The sequence below is a fragment of the Sorghum bicolor genome, chromosome 3, assembly GCF_000003195.3.
Source record: "Sorghum bicolor cultivar BTx623 chromosome 3, Sorghum_bicolor_NCBIv3, whole genome shotgun sequence".
In the NCBI taxonomy this organism is placed as follows: Eukaryota; Viridiplantae; Streptophyta; class Magnoliopsida; order Poales; family Poaceae; genus Sorghum; species Sorghum bicolor.
Window position 1 is genome coordinate 32,180,785 of NC_012872.2, and position 20,950 is coordinate 32,201,734.

Below are 20,950 nucleotides of genomic sequence, written 5' to 3' on the forward strand. Positions count from 1 at the left end.
GCTTCTGTACGTTGCCTCGACGACCCAGGTCGTCAGTGCAGCAGTGGTAGTCGAGAGGTAGGAAGAGGGGCATACGTTGCCAGTCCAGAGACCGGTCTATTTCGTCAGCGAGGTACTCTCGGAGACCAAAGCGCAGTACCCACAGATCCGAAAGCTGATCTACGCGGTGATCCTCGCCCGACGCAAGCTGCAACATTACTTCCTCGGTCATCCTATCACAGTGGTCTCATCCTTCCCCTTGGGTGAGATCATCCAATGTCGGGAAGCAACAGGAAGAATTGCCAAATGGTCGATCGAGCTCATGAGTGAGACCCTCACTTATGGGCCCCGTAAAGCCATTAAATCTCAAGGTATGGTAGATTTCGTTGAAGAATGGATGGACTCCCAGCTCCCCCCGGCTCAAGTCAAGTCCAGGCAAAACATATCAATCGAAGCCGTTCACAGTGGACGTTGAGAGTAACCCTCAAAGGAGTCAAAAACTCCTCCAAGGGCTCGGGGGCTACCCCCGCAGGGTCGCTCGCGTGCCCCCACGGAAACTCGACCTTAAAATGTAGCCTCCACTCAAGCGCAAGCGCTCGAACGGAGCCTCGGAGGCTACTGTTGAGGATATCAGTAAGGGGTACCCTAACTGATATGCATGTCGAGAACATCCATACGCAAGTCGAGGCCCCCAACTCGACACCCTGCCTAGTCATACGCACAGTCCTCGACGACTGTGGCCTCGAACACAGAAATAAGCGTCCTGCGAATCGATCGAGGCTCGAGCGCCGGTTGTCGTCGAATACGGAAGTAGGCTCGTACGAATCGGAAGGCCTCGAGCGCAAGGACGCCGCCCGCCGCCTGACACAGGCGCAGGGATCAGGGGCATTTAATGCGCCTGCAGTGTTCTCACCTAACCCGACAGTCACGGGAAGTATGATAGGAGACCAGCACCCGTCCTGTCGTCCCTTTTACAGCTTTCCCCACCAAACCAGCCAGAGCATGGCAGAGTACAGAGAGCGAGTCGAGACGTCTAGTCATGACCCCCCTCGAGACGCCCGAAGTCAGCGCTCTGGCCCGTGAGTCGTTACATGGCACCGGACCCTCGAGTAAGACATGTTCCTTTCCCAGGAAGGATTGGGCGACGATTGACGGCACGCCAACCACTCCGACGGAGCTGCTGTCACAACGTACAAGCATGCTACGTATAAACTAGTCCGGAACGACGTGCAGGAGTAGGATTCAGAGGGCACGCGTAATCATCATTAAAGTACCAAGACAAGACAGCTCGAGACCACGCCGGTACGGAGGTCTCGAGTAGGTCAGCGCGCCATACCTCTTTCGACCCCTACTCTGACGCCTATACATGTACCCTGGGCCTCTCCTTGAAACTATAAAAGGGGAGGTCCGGGAGCGAGGAAAGACACACGACACAACACAAGTCATACGCAGTAGAGCAACTCACTCCATCTCCATTCATACCACGCTTGTATTCACCCCTGTACAAGCACTTAGGTGCAGAATAATACAATCTCTCCCCCCCCGCTGGACGTAGGGCCCTCTCTTGCCCGAACCAGGATAAATCTTTGTGTCTTTTTGCATCACCATCTGAAAAAGGGAGCACGCATACAAGTTTTACTCGTTGGTGTGACCCCCCGGGGGAAAAACACCGACAAAAGGCTATGCTAACACTTAATCAGTTCCACAAACTTTGTTGTCTATTTGAGCTCCATAGAATTCAAGAATCAAGAAGACTAGCAGACGGAGGACATTCTAATCACTGTCAGGATGCTGCTGACTTTCAAATACACCTCAGCCACCTGCTAGCTACATCAAGAGAAATCACGTCAAAATTCAGCTTGGGGGAGAGCAACCCCATTTATCCCGATAAGTATTTCTATCTATCTTTACACTTATATTATATTAGAATATAAATATATATAAACCAGAAAAAACCAAATAAAGATTTTGTGCCTATATAAATATATGTCTTTTGCTTAGTGTGTTTAATAAATAAATAAAGTGGCTATGCTAAACTGTATCTAAATAAAACTCTAGCATGGATATGATGAATAGTTGCTCTGCCTAATTTGCAAATTTGAAGTTCTCTCACTAGTTTAGATATAACTGTTATAATTTAAAGCTTGCTCTCGACCTAAACTTGTGGGATGAAAACTTGATCTGAAGTCTAAGTTGTTAACGGATACGATATGGAAAGGTTGAGCTGTTGTTTATCTGTTCCTAGAGATGCTAGAATTCTGGAGAATTTTATCTTTTAAAATCTTTAAAATAGCACATGATGAGTTCCTGTATGATGAGAGTTTAAATTCCTACCACAGCATTGAGTGTGGTCAAGCTGTGTAGACCCTTAGGAGCTTGTCATGTGGTTAAATCAAGATTTACTTGCACGTTCATTCACACATGCTACTTCTACTCCGGAAGTACCATCCACATATATCCACCTATTTCCATCTCCCGAACCACCCAAAAATATTCTACTCCTAATCCGGGAGAGAATGGCCCAAAATATTTCTGTTTCCCCTATGAAATAAATGCTCAAGTTATCTTGTTACTACCACTTGCTACATTATCTCATGAGATGAGTGCTCTAAAAAAAGAAAGATACGAGGAAATAAAAAGGGGCAAGTGCCCGGAACCTCGAAAGAAAGAAAAAGTAAGACGAGAGGTAAAAATGGACAAGTGTCCGACAGTAGAATTAGGGGTACAAAATACCCACCTGAGAGAAAATAAAATGTAGAGCATCTCATTCTCCTCAAGAAAAAGTTTCAAAAAGCAAGAAAGGTATGTATGCCCTCAAGAGAGAAAAATTAGAATTAGACTTTCACCATTGTTATCACCATCATCACCATACACCATTCATTCGCCGCACATGCACATCTTGATTTGACTTATTGACTTGTTTCTTTGGATCTATGGTTTGACTATGCAATAAATATCTTGTGAGTATGTATATTTTATCTCCCACCTATGAGCTCCAGATATCAAGCCTTATTAGAGTAGGGTGAGAGAGAAGGTAATGTCACTATGCCTTATACCACAAATACTACATACTTTGAGAGAAGGCATATACCATCACTGCCTTTGTAAGGATCCAGAAATACCACAAAAGAAAGATATGAGAGAGTCATAGAAGGAATCTCTGAGTTTTATTTAAAAATCTGCAAAAAACTCCAGAGCTATAGCTGATCAAGAATAAGAGACATGGCACTTGACTAGACTGTTCTATCTTTTAACTACTCAAGACAGAAGTGACGGTTACAAGTCCCATGGTGAAAGGTAAATTGAATAAGTTTTAAGTCTTGACAGTTTACTCTAACTCAGAGATGAGATCTTATTTGAAAAGCATGTGTACCGTCAACTTTTAAAGGTATTGCAACAACTTCTAATCCATCTTTGAGTCTATCCTTGCTCAGGGACGAGCAAGAGGTAAGCTTGGGGGAGTTTGTTGACGGTCCTTAAGTATTAAATTTAATTATCAAATAAACAAAGAAAATGATCCAAATGAAATCAACATCCAGACTTAGGGTTTTATCTGACAGAATTCCACGAGTTTTGGTGTTTGTCTATTTCTGCAGGGGGTTATCAAGAAATAAGGAAGAAAGGCCCACACGTCGGGATTACACAGAGATATCAACGTGCCGCGCAATTATCTTACATCAAGAAGACTCCAGAAGCCACGGGAAGGAAGCGGAGGCCGAACGGGGCCAGGCACTGGGCGCCCGCCCAGTTGACCTGGGCGCCCGCCCCCTCCTAGAGTCCAAACAGGACTCTCTTTCTAGAAAGATCTCCACCGACCTAAAGGATCAAGGATAACTGTTCAATCAATATTGGTTTGATCCAACGGCCCATATTCACTTGAAGGGACTATAAAACCAGACCCCCTGGCCCCTGGAGGAGAGAGCCTCTCAACCCTAATTCATTATTCTCAAGGGAGAAGAACCTCTGATCAAGCCTAGAGCCACCACATCAATTAGACATCTAGATTAGCATAGCTACATAGGATTAGAACTAGAAGGAGTCAATCTTCGATTGGTTTCCGGATCTGTCAAGAGGATTCTTGGTGATTCTCTAAATATTCTTCTAATTGTTATTCTAATTATTCATCTTTGTTCTTCAATATTATGAATATGACTTTGTTCTACTTCAATATATTGCTTATGACTTTGCTCTACTTGCTTATATTCAAGATTATATTGTACTTAGTTTATCATAGTTATATACATGGCTTAGTTAGATTGGATCTATATACATGTTTAGGATCGTATAGCGTTTATCCATTGGATCCGTGGGTAAATGATAGATATTGTGTAGGCGTGGTGCTTATACCGTAATTATCTGCGATTGTACCAAATATGCCAGATCGTGGGGTAGTTCGTGATAGTGACAGCTTCATTGATTCTCATATAGTCCCCCTCTCGTGTATTGGGCTCGCAGAGCAACATTATTACAGGGGAGTGATTGCTATGTTTCTCATTTACCTTGCTAATATCACTATGCATGGGCGTAATCTTGTCTTGCAATGATTGCTAAGTATGCTTGCACTAACTATGATAATGCTAGACTATGTAGTTGAGAATAACTTAGGAAATATTCTTGTAGTTCGTTCTAATACCATGCTAATGACTTTCTAGAGTATCTAATTGAGGTGCTTATCATATTTATTATGTGGCTAGTTATGCTGATCAAATTAATTATCTTTGTCACTATTCATTACTTTATATATCCTTTATGTGACACTTACCCCTGTATGAAAGAGTTAGATATATGTTCTCAATTATATATGCAATGATAGATACTCAATTCTCATATTCTATTCTATAATCCACATTGATGGTTACTAATCCCTTCCTAGTGGTAAAATAAAAATAACGATACCTGGAATACTTCCCGGTTAAAATGCTACATCGGTATTAATCTGTGCGCTTGAAGATCCCATTCATTATTTATTTAGAAGAGCAATTGCATATTTCAATACCGCGTCTCTCATGTCATGCTGGGGATGACAACTTGGCTTAAGTGGTATGAGAGATAGGTTTGGCATTTTTGGCACCATTATCAGAATTAGAAAACTAAGTCTATTTTTGGTAATGGTGTTAAGAATACCCAACAGACACGAGGACGTACAACGTATCGGTCCTTAAACGACACAGACGGAGATAGTCTCACACCCAAGACCTCCATGCCTTGTTGCTGCACTATCGTCATCCCGCCCGGTCTCAATTCATTATTAGCCCATGGTTATTTCCACGATAGCAAATATAGCCAACCGTGATCCAGTATCCACCTATCTCTCACAGGTGACAGGAAATCACTCGGCTTCTACCGAGCTAAGCATGGCTAAGCATAATTTCGATCCTAGACCTACTTAGGTAAGTTATAAGGTGGACAAGGTAGTCATTATGTAGCAAGGGTGTCATATCAACGCCTTACACTTAATGTAAGAATACATAACCATAGTTAATTGACAGCTAGACATGATAACAAAAAATAGTAGGAGTCTTATAATGCTCCGGGGCATGCCTTCGACGTAGGTGGAAGGATGGTGATCGGGACACTCCGGCAGATCCTCTTCCTCTTCAGCTCCTCCTTGAGGTGGCTCCCACTGCTGCTCCTCCGGCTCAGGTGGTGCGAACGCCAAGACCGTCACGCCCTTGGGTACACCTAAGTATGCATGACAAGGCGATAAACATAGGGAATGCACATATGATGCACGATGTCATGATGAAGAGCCAAAGGAACATAAAGCAATGTACAAACATGAGTATAAAGCTTTTAAGATTATGAGGATCTTGAAATAACAAGTAAGTGCATACTTCTTCTCTGGTAGAGAGACTAATTAGACAAGTAATCAACCTTAGCTATTCACACACAACAACTGGGGTCATGTACAGATTAACTAGTCACAAGTTCTGGTTATAACTTAAACATCAGTTGGCCAAATTAAGCAAGTAAGCACTTTCTGGAAAGCTTAACAAATAGTCTACAATTCACTTTTAAACATCCCAGAAAGATTCTGTGGGGGTATAAACCCCTATAACCTTACGGCTAGACTTGGGCTAGGAGGCTTGGCCCATCACGAAGACAGTTCGAGGCTTGATCCAACTGCTCGGAGTTTCACGCAAGGAAACAAGACATGGAGATCAAGCCGGATTCTAGTCGGTTAGAATAGGAATTGATGTTGTACTATCTATGGCAATTGTAACTGACTAGGATTAGTTTCCAAATCTGTAACCCTGCCCTCCTCTTTGTCAAAAAAAACCCTGCCCTCCGGACTATATAAGGAGAGGCAAGGGACCCCCCTAAGACATCTCATCTAAACTCAACACAATCCAGTACAATCAGACGCGGGACGTAGGTATTACGCCCACACGGCGGCTGAACCTGGATAAAAACCTTGTCCGTGTCTTGCATCACCATCGAGTTCGTAGCTTGCGCACCATCTACCGATAAACTACTACCGTGGGTATACCCCAAGGTAGACTGCCGACTAGCTTTCGTCGACAGTGGCGCGCCAGGTAGGGGGTGTGCGTACAGCTCTCCCGACAAGCAAGATGGTCATCGTTCCAGCTTCAGCGACCGTGCCTCAAGGCCTCACGTTCACCGTCGGGCAGATCACTTGGACTACTCGTGGTGGCGGCCTCACGACCACGACTTCAGAAGAAGCCTAGATCCAATCTAGGGCAGCAGAGGCGTCGGCTCCAATCACGCCGACCCCGAGGACCCGACTTTCGCTCCCTCGCTACAAGGCAAAGCGAGTCGACAACTCGGACCTTCTTCAAGCCCTCGATTGCGCTGACCTCAAACTTCTCGAAGCCTCCAACCTAGTGGATTCGATTTCACGCAAGCCCGATCAGGTGGTAACATCGAATTTTTTCGATCCCCGTCGACCAACTCGTGTCACCACGCACGAACGACTGGAATCGTCCCTGACGATAACATCGACCACCGTGGGACAGATTGTCAAATTCAAATCAGCCCCCAACACAGAACTTCCCTCATGGTCTGAGCAACGCGGCCGACCAGTTTTCGCTGCATACTCAATCTCTATTTGGCAAGGCGAGTTTGTCGCTGAGCCAGAGCAGCCGAGCAGCTCATCACTTCGTCAACATGGTATCCATCCGAGTTCTGCCAGACGATAAGGCTACCAGTACGAACTCCAGCACAGGATCTGTCCCTACTGAGGTTTTACACCCTGAGGACGAGGACTATGACCTGGATATACCACCCTACCCCTCGGGGTTTTCTCGCTTTCCAGTCTTTCCCCCCGGCGAGGAGATCTGATCTTCAACGTCAGCAATGATGAACCAGTTGTCGATGGCGAAACCGACGAGCAAAGACAACTCCGCGAGCAGCGCAACACCGATCGCGCTCAGCGGCGAGCGGACGAGGAGTGGCAACTCGCAGCACACAACCTCAGTGATGCTTTCGACATGGTCGGGAATCGGTAAGTCTACAAGACACCAAGCGCCGATGTGGCTATTGCCATGGCAAACCTGGACTGACTCCCTGATACTCCAGAGTACTAGGGCATCCGATCCAATATTCGAGCGCATCTGATCGCCGCAATGGGACAGACCACTACTTTGCTTAAAAGGGTCCAAGCCGTCTCCTACATGGAGGTTTCCTCGGGCCAGACTCATCGCAGTCGGACTTCACCACGACCCAGCAGGTGCCATCATAGCCCCTCCCCCAACAATTGCAGGAAGGACACTAGACGCGACAATCGTGGTCAGGACACGGGCAGTTACCGCGAGCAGAGGTGCGGACGTGGTCAGGAAGTAAACCAAGACAGGGATCTATGCTACAACATCCCTCCTAAGGACGCCCACGAACGCTTCAACAAGCACGCTACGGAGCGAGCGGTACACGAAAACGTGCGACGCATCGAATACGATGCAGCACATGGCCCCCCCGGCCTAAGACAATTCTCCTCGCACCTTCGCCAAGTCGTATGGCCCCGCAACCTTAAGCTCGAGAAGCTTAAAAAATATGATGGCAAGGAGAACCCTAAAAACTGGATCGCTCTCTACGAGATCATAGTCCAATCTGCAGCAGGAGATGAGCACGTCATGGCAAATTACTTCCAAGTCGTCCTCGACCAAGCTGGCCATCAAGGGCTCCTTGGCCTACCCGAGGACTCCTTCGATTCTTGGGAGGAACTACGCCAGGCGTTTATTGACAATTTCTTTGCTACCTGCGAGCAGCCTAGAAACAAATACGATCTCTGAAGAATAAGGGACAGGAAGAATGAGCCCTTACGCGATTACATCTGATGGTTCTCGGATATGCGTCTTAAGCTTCCAAAGATTTCTCACAACGAGGCCATATCGGCCGTCATCAAGGGCCTACGCTTCCATGAAGCATTAAGAAGTAAGCTACTGCGCAAAAGGCCGACCACGGTCGCCGAGCTCCTCGCCACGGCTAAAAACTACGCCGACGCTGATGACGCTGAAAAATTCATCCGAGAAGATGTGAGAGGAGCCGACCAGCCTCCCCGACGAGACGATAGTCATGGACGCTTCGACAACCAGAATTCTCGCAGCGGCGACAACCGCGATCACCGCGAATGATGGGACAGGAGTCGCGACAACCGCGACGATTTCAGAGGCAAGCGACCTCGTGACAATGACCATGAGGTAAACACAGTCAAGCGTCCCAATGGACGGCGGGACTACCAGGAAGACTACAACAAGACGCTGAAAGGGCCATGCCAACTCCATCCCAAGTCAAACCACACGATGGAAGAATGTCGTGGCCTCAAAAGCATCTACACACAACGGGCCGCCCAGGGGGATACCACCAAGAAAAACGAGAAGCAGGACAGACACGGTCAGGAAGATGACGACGACGACCAGGATAGGGACCCACGACACCAATATGTCAGTCCCACCGATGTGGTGCACTCCATCTTCAGAGGCAAAGTTTCCATCGAGTCCAAGCGAGAAAGAAAGCTCCTGAAGACAGCTTGTCTCAATGTGGACAGCTCCGATGGCCTGATTGCCGATCCAAAATTCCCTCCCTGGTCGCACAGAGAGAACTCCTTTAACAGGCAGGACCAGTGGGCCACCATCCCAGAACCAGGGCGTTTCCCTCTTATCCTAGACCCGTGCATCAACAGCATTAGGTTCGAGCGCGTGCTCGATGATGGGGGTAGCTCCATTGATATCCTCTTCCGCAACAGCTTGCCTGCTCTCAAGTTAACTCTGGTGCAACTGAAGCCGTATGACGCCCAGTTCTGGGCGTCCTGTCAGGTCAATGTTTAGTACCTCTTGGCCAGATAACGCTACCCATCCAGTTCGTCACACCAGACCACTTCCGCACGGAGTTCGTCAACTTTGTGGTCGCCGACTTCGACGGGACCTACCACGCAATCCTAGGCCGCCCCTTGCTAACCAAATTCATGGTGGTTCCGCACTACTCATACCTGGTCCTCAAGATGCCGACTGAGAAGGGCGTCTTAACCGTCAGAGGCAACGTCTACACTGCGTACACTTGCGAAGAGGAAAGCTTCAAGATCACCGAGGCAATTGATCTCTCGATTCGCATGGCAGAAACTGTAGCACAACCCACGCAAGTTCCACCCGACTAGCTCTAATTACCCGAATAGGAGACTCCAAGGAAAAGCTCAATGTCCAAAGAGCACAAGGAAGTACAGCTGGTCGACGGCAGCCTCGAGAAGACGGCTCTCATCGGGGCCAACCTGGACCCCAAATAGGAAGACGCGTTCGTCAGGTTTCTAAGGGACAACTTAAGCGTTTTCGCATGGAAACCCGCAGACATGCCTGGCGTCCCGCGAAACCTGATCGAGCACTCCTTAAATGTCTCGAAGACTGCAAGACCTATCAAGCAGAAGCTACGACAGTTCGCTCATGACAAAAAGGAGGCTATTAGGACAGAAATTACATGGCTTTTAGCAGCCGGATTTATTAAAGAAGTGTATCATCCCGATTGGCTTGCCAATCTAGCCCTTGTAAGAAAAAAGAATAATGAATGGAGAATGTGCGTTGATTACACTGATCTCAATAAACACTGTCCTAAAGATCCTTTCGGGCTCCATCGTATCGACGAGGTGGTCGATTCAACGGCCGGATGCGAACTCCTCTCTTTTCTCGACTGTTACTCTGGTTATCACCAGATCTCGCTAAAGGAAGATGACCAGATCAAAACTTCCTTCGTCACTCCTTTTGGCACATACTGTTACACCACCATGTCCTTCGGACTGAAAAACGCTGGGGCTACATATCAATGTGCCATTGAGCAATGTCTCCGCGATGAGATACGTGACGACCTCGTCGAGGCTTACGTTGACGACATCATCGTCAAAACTAGGGGTGCGAGCACCCTGATCGACAACTTGGACCGCACTTTTAAGGCGCTAAATAAATACAAGTGGAAGCTCAATCCCAAAAAGTGTATCTTTGGGGTCCCCTCTGGTCTACTGCTCGGCAACGTCGTCAGCCGCGACGGCATACAGCCGAACCCTTCAAAAGTTAAGGCGGTGCTCGATATGTGACCACCTAAGAATGTCAAAGACATTCAAAAGCTCACTGGATGCATGGCTGCTCTCAGCCGGTTCATCTCTAGGCTGGGGGAAAAAGGTCTCCCCTTTTTCAAACTTTTAAAAGCATCGGAAAAATTCTCCTGGACAGAGGAAGCTAACGCTGTGTTCACCCAGGTCAAAACTTTCCTCACCTCACCACCCGTCCTCACCACATCTCAACCTAATGAGGACCTGCTCCTTTACATAGCAGCAACTGATCGGGTCGTCTCCACGGCGATTGTGGTTGAGCGGGACGAACCAGGCCACGTCTACAAAGTCCAGAGGCCTATACACTTCATAAGCGAAGTCGTAAATGAATCCAAGACCAGGTATCCTCAAATACAAAAGCTAATCTACGCCATCTTAATCACCTCAAGGAAGCTGAAGCACTACTTCGACGGCCATCAGGTTTTAGTTACTACCAGCTTTCCTCTAGGGGACATTTTGCGCAACAAGGACGCCAACGGCAGAATTGTAAAGTGGGCAATGGAGTTATGCCCATTTTCTTTGGATTTCTAGAGTCGCACCACCGTCAAGTCCCAGGCCCTGGTCGACTTCACATCGCGGAATGCATGGATCTCAGTGAGCCCCCTCTCCAGATGCCTCCGACCATTGTTCAATGTTCTTTGACGGATCCTTGAGCATCAATGGAGCCGGTGCCGAAATGCTTTTCGTTTCACCAAACAAGGACAAACTCAGCTACGTCCTTAGGATCCTCTTTCCAGCATCGAACAACGTCGCCGAATACGAAGCATGCTTGCATGGCATCCGATTGGCTATCTAATTGGGAGTCAAACACCTTTACGTCTACGGTGATTCTGCCCTAGTCATCAACCAGCTAAATAAGGAGTGGGAGACAACTCACGAGAAGATGGACCTCTATTGACGGTTCTTAAGTATCAATTTTAATTATCAAATAAACAAGAGAAAGGACCAATATGCAACCATCACCTAGAATTAGGGTTTGATCTGACAGAATTCCACGAGTTTTGTTGTTTATCTATTTCTGCAGGGGGTTATCAGGAAATAAGGAAGAAAGGCCCACATGTCGGGATTACATAGAGATATCAACGCACCGCGTAATTTTACATCATCTAGAAGACTCCAGAAGCCACGAGACCGAAGCGGAGGCGAAGTTGGGCCAGGCCCAGGGCGCCCGCCCTGGTAGCCTGGGCGCCCGCCCCCCTGCTGGAGCCAATTCAGGACTCCTTCGCTCGGGATATTCCACCGACCTATTGGATCAAGAAAAACATAGTACCACCTCGGCTATCGACCCAAAAACGCATAGAAGGGGAGGACTATATAAGCGAGGCCCCCCTGGCCCCTGGAAGACATGAAGAAATTATCATAGAGACTGAGGGGTGCCCTCGAAGGAAAACCTCTTCTCTAATTAATATTTCTTTTTAGGCTTAGCAATCAATGTAAGGTAGAAATAGATCTTCTAGTTTCTACTAGATTGAGAGAGATAGAGTGGAGGTGTAGAATGGAGGAAGCCCGGCCTGTCGGTGTCTACTCCAAGCTTGTACCTGCGGGATCAAGTTCTCCTAACCCGAAGCTTGCTCCTAGGATTCTTCAGTAATTCGACTTCTAAATTCTAGTAAGTTCTTGTTTTATTGTTCTTATGGTTTATGAGTTTACTTTAATCTCTTCGCGTAGAGTTTAGAGTAATCATTGCTGGCATAAACGTGGTGTTTAGGCTGGGGTACTCATAGATATTCCCTGACTAGCTGGACCGTGGTAGTAGTGAGGAACGTGACAATTCTGAGCTACCTTTGTAGATCACATCTCGTTAGCAGGAAGGATAGGGTTTATAGGTGCAGGTCGAACATCCTTTGTGTTGTCTAGATTCCGTTAGCCTCCCCATTAGAACAATAGATCATCCTTACCAAGGTTAGAAGGAGACTACGGTTGCAGTCTTCTCTATTTATCACTCACATCGAAAGACATTCTTTGTGCCTAAAGGTTAGTAGTAATAGACCGGTTAGTCAGATGCACTCTTTCTCCTAGTGGTAAAAAAATAAATACGATACTCTGGATAACCTCCCGGGTGAAGTGCTCACCGATATCCGTGCGCTTGCGGATCAATTCCTTATTGCGTTCCCAAATATCAACAAGCATTTCTGGCGCCGTTGCCGGGGAGAAAGACGGTTGCTGAGATAACCTGTGTCCTGCTATTAGCTTGTATCTATACTTTTATCTTTTCGTATCTTTTATATTCTTTATTTATTTTCTTTATTCTTACCTTATGGAAAACCAAAATTCTAAATCGATCCATGAGTTTGCAATCCCTTTAGCAATTGACCTTTTACCATGGGAATCATCACAGCCTATCCAAACACCCCAGTATAAGTTAAGTTTTAGGTTGATTGCCATGATTCAAAACCTATCTTTTTCGGGAAAGGAAGACGAAAACCCTTACCTTCATATTAGAGATTTTGAGCAAACATGTGATTGTCTTCGCATTGAAGGCATTTCTGATAAGACTTTACGTTGGAAGCTTTTTCCTTTTTCTCTAAGGGGAGAAGCTAGACAATGGTACAGTCAGAAGGTAAGTCAACAACAAGGTGAATGGGGACTTTTACGAGCCAACTTTTTTCTAGATTTCTATTCCCTTGACCGTATAGCCGACCTTAGACTCGAAGTCCTATCTTTTAAACAAAAAGATAATGAAACTTTGGGAAAATCCTGGAAACGTTTTTCTGATCTTTTAGAATCTGGTCCAAACCTTAATATTGAAGACCCTGTTCTTTTATTTCACTTTTTTCGAGGCCTTCATAAAAATCACAAACAAATGCTACACACAATGTCTAGAGGTTCTTTCTTTCGCATCCCTGCTGATGAAGCTAGAGTGATCCTAGATAGAATCCTAGAAGCTGAGATGGATAATACCGTTCATAATGAAACCTACGAAGCCAAAGTAGACACTCTGCCAAATTCTTCTACTTTAGCTATCCCAAGTTCTGAGCCACAAGAGGAAGAAATTCCACTACCGGACTTCATGCTGGATATAGAATCCGATCTTTTTGCCGATTTTGGAAATATTTCAAACTACCATTCTATTGACAAACCCCAAAACGGCCAGTTTAGCATTTATTTACCAAGTGAATATCAATTGAGAGAGCTTATCTCAGTAATGAGTAGCGAATGGTTGGAGGAATCAGAGCTTTCCTCTGATGTGATCCGTTTGGACACACCCTCTATAACTATACGCTGTGCTTATAATCCTATTGTGGGGATCAACATTATGTCTGAATCCTTTGCACTTAAACTATTTAAAAATCTTGTCTTAACCCCCACAACAAAGGTCATAAAGGAATCTTCGGGACGATTAGTCCCCAGTCTTGGAATTATTAATGTCCTACCTCTTACAGTAGAAGGCTCCATGGTTCACTTGAACTTCTATATCTTTGATACATGGGACTTCAACCTGTTAATAGGACAACCTTTTAGAAGACTCCTTTATGAAGGTCATACTAGAAAGCTACACATTTCTTTTGGAAAAACTTTTCAATTCCCAATGATAATTTCACACTCCTTAAACAATAAGGCCGAGTCATATCTTTTGCCTGATCCTATGGAGGAGGTAAAGGCTGCATCTCTAGAGCTTTTAGATGAACCAGACTTAGAAGACGAAACTCCTTTCTTCACAGAAGAAGAAGACGAACCTTCTGAGCCTGAACCCTTAGATGAGTTTGCAGAAACACCTAGACCCCCTATAGAGCTCAAGACTTTACCACCCGGTCATACCTATGCTTTCCTAAACAATAATCCAGAGTTCCCTGTGATCATTAGCGATAAACTCACTCAGGATCAAACTCTGCGATTAATGACCATTCTTGAGAAACATCAATCAGTTTTCGGCTACTCACTTCAAGATCTTACAGGAATCAGTCCTATGATTTGTACCCATCGTATTCCAACAGATCCTTCTGTTACACCCTCTCGAGAACCCCAACGTAGACTTAACAACACTATGAGAGAGGTAGTTAAAAAGGAAGTTATAAAGTTGCTGCATGCAGGGATTATATATCCTGTGCCGCACAGTGAGTGGGTAAGCCCAGTACAAGTTGTGCCTAAAAAGGGAGGCATGACAGTTATTATGAATGAAAAGAATGAGCTAATTTCGCAACGCACCGTCACAGGATGGCGGATGTGCATAGACTATAGAAAACTAAACAAAGCCACGAGAAAGGATCACTTTCCTTTACCTTTTATAGATGAGATGCTAGAGCGGTTAGCAAACCATTCGTTCTTCTATTTCTTAGATGGATATTCAGGGTATCACCAAATCCCGATCCATCCCGATGATCAAAGCAAAACCACCTTTACATGCCCTTATGGAACTTATGCTTATCGTAGAATGTCTTTCGGGTTATGTAATGCACCAGCTTCTTTTCAAAGATGCATGATGTCTATATTTTCTGATATGATTGAAGAGATTATGGAAGTTTTCATGGATGATTTCTCTGTTTATGGAAAAACTTTTGATAGTTGTCTTGAAAACTTAGACAAGGTTTTGCAAAGATGTGAAGAAAAGCACTTAATCCTTAATTGGGAAAAATGTCATTTTATGGTTAGAGAAGGAATAGTGCTAGGACACTTAGTGTCTGAAAGAGGTATTGAGGTAGACAAAGCTAAAATTGAAGTAATTGAACAGCTACCTCCACCTGTGAATATAAAAGGAATTCGAAGTTTTCTTGGCCATGCTGGTTTTTATCGAAGATTCATAAAAGATTTTTCATTTATTGCTAGACCACTTACTCTTTTGCTAGCCAAGGATGCTCCTTTCGAATTTGATGATGCATGTCTAACATCTTTCAATTTATTAAAGAAAGCACTCATCTCTGCACCAATCATTCAACCCCTGATTGGTCGTTGCCTTTTGAAATTATGTGTGATGCTAGTGATTATGCTGTGGGGGCAATATTGGGACAAACTAAAGATAAGAAGCATCATGCAATTGCTTATGCCATTAAAACTTTGACAGGAGCTCAACTTAATTATGCAACCACTGAAAAAGAGCTTCTGGCTGTTGTCTTTGCCATTGATAAATTTAGATCTTATTTAGTTGGAGCTAAAATAATTGTTTACACTGATCATGCTGCATTAAAATATTTGCTCACTAAAAAAGATGCTAAACCTTGCCTAATTAGATGGATCTTATTACTCCAAGAATTTGACTTAGAAATAAAAGATAAAAAAGGAGTAGAAAATTCTGTTGCTGATCACTTGTCTAGAATGTATTTTAAGAGTCCACAGGAAACCCCCATCAATGATTCACTCCGGGACGACATGCTCTACGGGATTAACAGGTCTGACCCCTGGTATGCAGATATTGTTAATTTTATGGTTTCAGGGTATGTACCACCAGGAGCAAACAAGAAGAAGCTTATTCAAGAAAGTCGTTCACATATATGGGATGAGCCATACCTCTTCCGAGTATGCTCTGATGGCTTACTCAGGAGATGTGTGACCACTGAGGAAGGATGGAAGATCATCGACAGATGTCATTCATCACCATATGGAGGTCATTATGGAGCATTCCGTACACATTCAAAGATCTGGCAGTGTGGATTCTATTGGCCTACAATGTATGAAGACACGAAGCAATATATCAGAAGATGTGGGCCATGTCAAAGACACGGAAACATAAATACAAGGGATGCAATGCCACTCACCAACAACCTTCAGATTGAGCTCTTTGATGTCTGGGGAATAGACTACATGGGTCCATTTCCTCCATCAAACAAGTGCGAGTACATCTTGGTGGCGGTTGACTATGTCTCCAAGTGGGTAGAAGCATTACCTTGTGTCGGTGTTTTCCCCACGGGGGGTCACACCAACGAGTAAATTTGTATGCGTGCTCCCTTTCCTGGATGGTGATGCAAGAAGACACAGAGATTTATCCTGGTTCGGGCAAGAGAAGGCCCTACGTCCAGCGGGGGGGAGAGAGTTTGTATTATCTTGCACCTAAGTGCTTGTACAGGGGCGAATACAAGCGTGGTATGAAGTGTGGAGCTCTACTGCGTATGAGCGTGGTCTTGTGTCGTGATCTCCTATGTGTGTGCCTCTCCCTTTCTATTCCTGAGTCTCCCCTTTTATAGCTCCAAGGAGAGACCTAGGGTACATGCGTAGATGTTAGAGTAGGGGTCGATAGCCGCATGGAGCGCTGACCTACTCGAGTCTTCCGTACAGCATGGCCTCGAGCCGTCCCATCTCGATAACCCGGTGATGATTACGCGTGCTCCTGCGTTCCGCCCTGCACGCCGCCTCGCGCTGGTTCTGTGGTCGCATGCTCGTACGGTATGGCGGCAGATCCGGCGGGGTAGTTGTGGTGTTGTCAGTCGACGCCCGACTCGTCTCCAGGAAGGAGCCTGGTGAAGTCGAGGGTCGGACGCCGTACGAGGTATCGATATCTGGGGCGCTGACCTTGGGTGTCTCGAGGGGGTCCCGATTAGACGTTCCATCCTTGTTTCCCGCGTTCTGACACGCCCTGGGTCGTTCGGTGGGAAGGCTGCAAAAAGAACGACGGGACAGAAGCCTGTTCCCTATCACGCCTCCCGTGACCCATGTGTTAGGTGGGGAAGCGTCAGGTGCATTAAATGCCCTGGCTCTCGTGCGCGCGTCAGGCGGCGGACAGTGTCCTTGCGCTCGACGCCTCTCGGTTCGCTCGAGCCCCCTTCCGAATTCGACGGCAGTTGTCGCTCGAGCCCTGATCGATTCGCTCGACGCTATTTCCGTGTTCGAGGCTGCGGCCGTCGATGGCCGCGCGTGTGTGTGGGCGGAGCGTCGAATCGAGGAGCTAGTTTTATGTACGGATGGTCCCGTTATACGCATTGGTGAGGGTACCCCTTGTTGATACCCTCGACAGTAGCCCCCGAGTCTTCATTCGAGCGCTGGCGCTCGAGTGGAGACTTTTGCTTTTACGGTCGAGCTTCCGCGGGGGTGCGCGAGCGACCCCGCGGGGGTAGCCCCCGAGCCCTCGAGGGAGTATTTAACTCCTTCGAGGGTTATTTTGCCAAATTTGCAGAAACGCTGTCAACACCCGTGGTGGAAGGTTCTGTTCGGCTTTGCCTTGCGTGGAGATTTCGACGTACTCTCGATAGAGCGAGCGTCTTCCACCCTAGATTGAGTTCCTAGCGGGTAGTCCAAGTGAGAACCTGTGCCCCTTTCGAGGGGGTCAGCTGTAGCCCGGAGGCGTCCTCATGAAGCAGGGTCGACGTGGTCGGGGATACCGGTCTCATTCGATAGAGTCCAGCGGCTCGATGCCTCCCTTCGGGGGGATTCCTCTCGACTGTCTCGACCCTACCTTGGACATCGCCAGCGAGTCCTCGAGGCGGGCCTCGATTTTCGACCACTCGCTGGGGATCCCTGACTCTTGGTGCTCGAGATCGGCTGTCGAACCCTTTCGACGGGCCAGCCATCGACCTCTCGTGACTATCGTGGGCGCATACCTTGGCTTACGAAGTAAGGAAGCTGCCGTGCCGGTTCGTCTTTCTGCCCGTTGGGCGCACCTTTTGAGGTAAGTGACGTTGCGACACTGTATCGGCGGGGAATTCGGAGCGTCCGGCCTGTGAGGAGAGAAAGGACCGTTAGACGGCGCATTTATGGGCGGAGTTACCTCATTTATCGGATCTATCCGTTGGTCGGCCGCTATCTATAAATACGCCGTGGCGTTGCTCCATTCCTTCTCTCCCCTTCCGTCCTCTCGCCTTCGCCTTCTCGCTGCCTTTGCTCTCTTGCTTCCACCACGCGCGCGTGCACCCCCTCGAGCGGTAGTGAATCCACCATCCTTCCAACCAAGATGCCTGTGAGGCTTGTTGCCGCCGACGACTGGCGTCCGTCGTTGTTGACGGACCGCCGTCTGCTAGAGCTCGAGAATGAAGGGCTCTTGCGCCGCCGCACTTCGCAGTCTTCGCCGGAGTGGATCGCGCCGCCGGCGAGTCACAGGGAGCCCCAGCCACCCGAGGGCTATGTGGTGTCATTCGCCAAGTTCCACCGCCATGGCTTGGGTGCTCCCCCGAGTCGCTTTATGCGGGCCCTCTGCTTCCACTATGGAGTGGAGCTCCAGCATTTTTCCCCGAACGCCATCACCGTCGCGGCGGTCTTCGCCGCGGTGTGTGAGGGCTATCTGGGGATGATGCCCCATTGGGATCTATGGCTCCATCTCTACAGGGGCGAACTTTTCAACGCCCCCATCGGAACCACCGGCGTGAGGAAACCCGTGCGGGCCGGATGCCTCAACCTGGTGTTGAAGACAAAGAAGACGGAGAGGCCGCGCGAGTACATCCCGGTGGGGCTATCGTCGAACCATGCTGGGTGGGACTCCCAGTGGTTCTATCTGAGAAACGACAACGGTCTCTTCCCCGCCTACACGGGCCGTCTGATCTCAGAGCGCCCAGACAACTGGACGTATGGCGTCGTCCAGGAGCACCAGTCGCGGCTCGACCCCCTCCTCGACGCCATGAAGAAGCTGCGCCTGGAGGGCCTGTCCGCCGCTCTTGTCCTCTCGGCCGTCCATCGTCGGAGGGTCCTTCCCCTGATGTCTCGGCCGTTGAGGATGGACGAAATGGGGCTGGGCGTCTCGTCCCGGGATCTCGAAGCTTGCCGGACGTCCAACGTGGCTCTGGCGGACGATGAACTCGCCGCTCGGGTCAGGGCAGCCATCGTCGGCGAATTCAAGTCGCAACATGTCAACGGCTTCCCCATGAGGCCTGATGAAGGCTCAGTCGATCTGGTATGTTTTCTTCCTCGTGGGTAGCCTTGACTCTGGGTTCCTTTTCCACCCCTTTTTCTAAGTCTACTTTTTACGGTGGCAGGGGCGGATGGACGTTCGATCCTCGAGGCCCCCGGTGAGGGAGGACGAAGTTGACCGCGACGCGCGGCGCCGGTCCGCCGAGAAGTCGAAGTCCGTCAAGGACTCTAAGAAAAAGGGGGAGAAGAAGAAAAACCTCGACCGGCAAGCCTTAGAGGCGCGCCGGTCCAAGTCCAGGCAGAGGGGAGAGCCTGAGGAAGAGTCCCCCAGCGAGAAAGATGACGACGATGACGAGGACAGTGAGGACTCCGAGGGGATGGCGTCTCGTCTTGACCGGATCCTCGGGGGTCCATCTCAAGGCGACGTCGACGCTCCTCGGGCGGAAGCTCCGACGGGGGGCCCAGGCGGATCCTACCGTCCTCGCGCCGACACCCCTCCCGCGCCCAAAGTCAGTCAAGTCGCGCCACGCCCTCCCCCGGCGCCTAGGGAGGGCGGTCATGCCAAGCCCCAAGCGACGGGGCCACTGACCCGCGGTCGCGCAGCGGCCTCCGAGAAAGGAGAGGTCGGCCGCAGGAGTGCCAGTCCCGGCGCCCGTCAGGCGGGAACTGACGCACCTAGGCCAGCGCCTGCCCTCGAGGGGCCTGGAGCCCTGACGCGGGGTGGCTCGAGGCCCACCGGTCGGGGCGGAGGGAGGCGAGCCGTTCTCCCTGTGGGGTAAGCCTTCTCGATGCTGTGGCTTTTGTCATTCTACTCCCCTGCGTTTCCTCATATGCCGTTCTTTTCTCAGGCTAAGGCGGACCCTCGAGCGGGCCCAGCCGTCCATGGCAAAGAGGCTCAAAACGGGAACCGCCTCCAAGGAACCAGGTTTATAGCTTGTTTATGGGCCCTGTGATGTTCTCGCGTCGGTTATTACAGCGTCTAACCTTTATCCCTTGTTTTGTAGGCTCCTCCGACTCCCAACCTCCAGCCGGTGTCGAGAGGAGTCCGCCTCGTCCCGTGCCTGCCTCGTCACCGCCGACTTGTGGCGAGGCGTCCCAAACGCCAGCGTCAGAGGGAGCCCCCGAGCCCCCTCGATTGGGGGTCGAGGGGGAACCCATCACCATCAGCGACACGTTTGATGGTGACAGAGCGTCTGGGGGTGCCTGCCCTATGGAGGAGGAAACGTCGAGCCCTCGTGTCGCGGGGTCAACTCCCTGGCCCGCCGGCCTCCATACCCTCGAGGAGCAGAAAAAGAAGAGGGAGGAGGATGAACTCCCTGGCCCGCCGGCAGCCGCAGGAGCACGAGGCACAGCAACAGCAGCAACAACAACAGCAGCAGCAGCAACAGCAACAACCGCAGCAGCAACCGCAGCAGCAGCAGCAGCAACAGCAGCAGCAGCAGCAGGCGGGCCAAGAGGAGGGACCGCTCGAGCCTCCGCCCCAAGGTCCGGCCCAGCCAGTGCCACCGGAGCCGCAAGGGCTCGGCGAGGAGGAGGACCTACCGGTGTACGGCCCCCCAACCCCGGCGTGGCTCCTCCCGTGGGCACCCGCCGCGATCCGGGCAGAGCCGGGGCGAGCGGATGGAGTGGTGGCGCTCGCCTGCCTGAAGCGCACGCCCCCCGACCCCGAGTCCGATATCAAGAGGACAATTTACGGCATGGACGGGATTGCCCCAG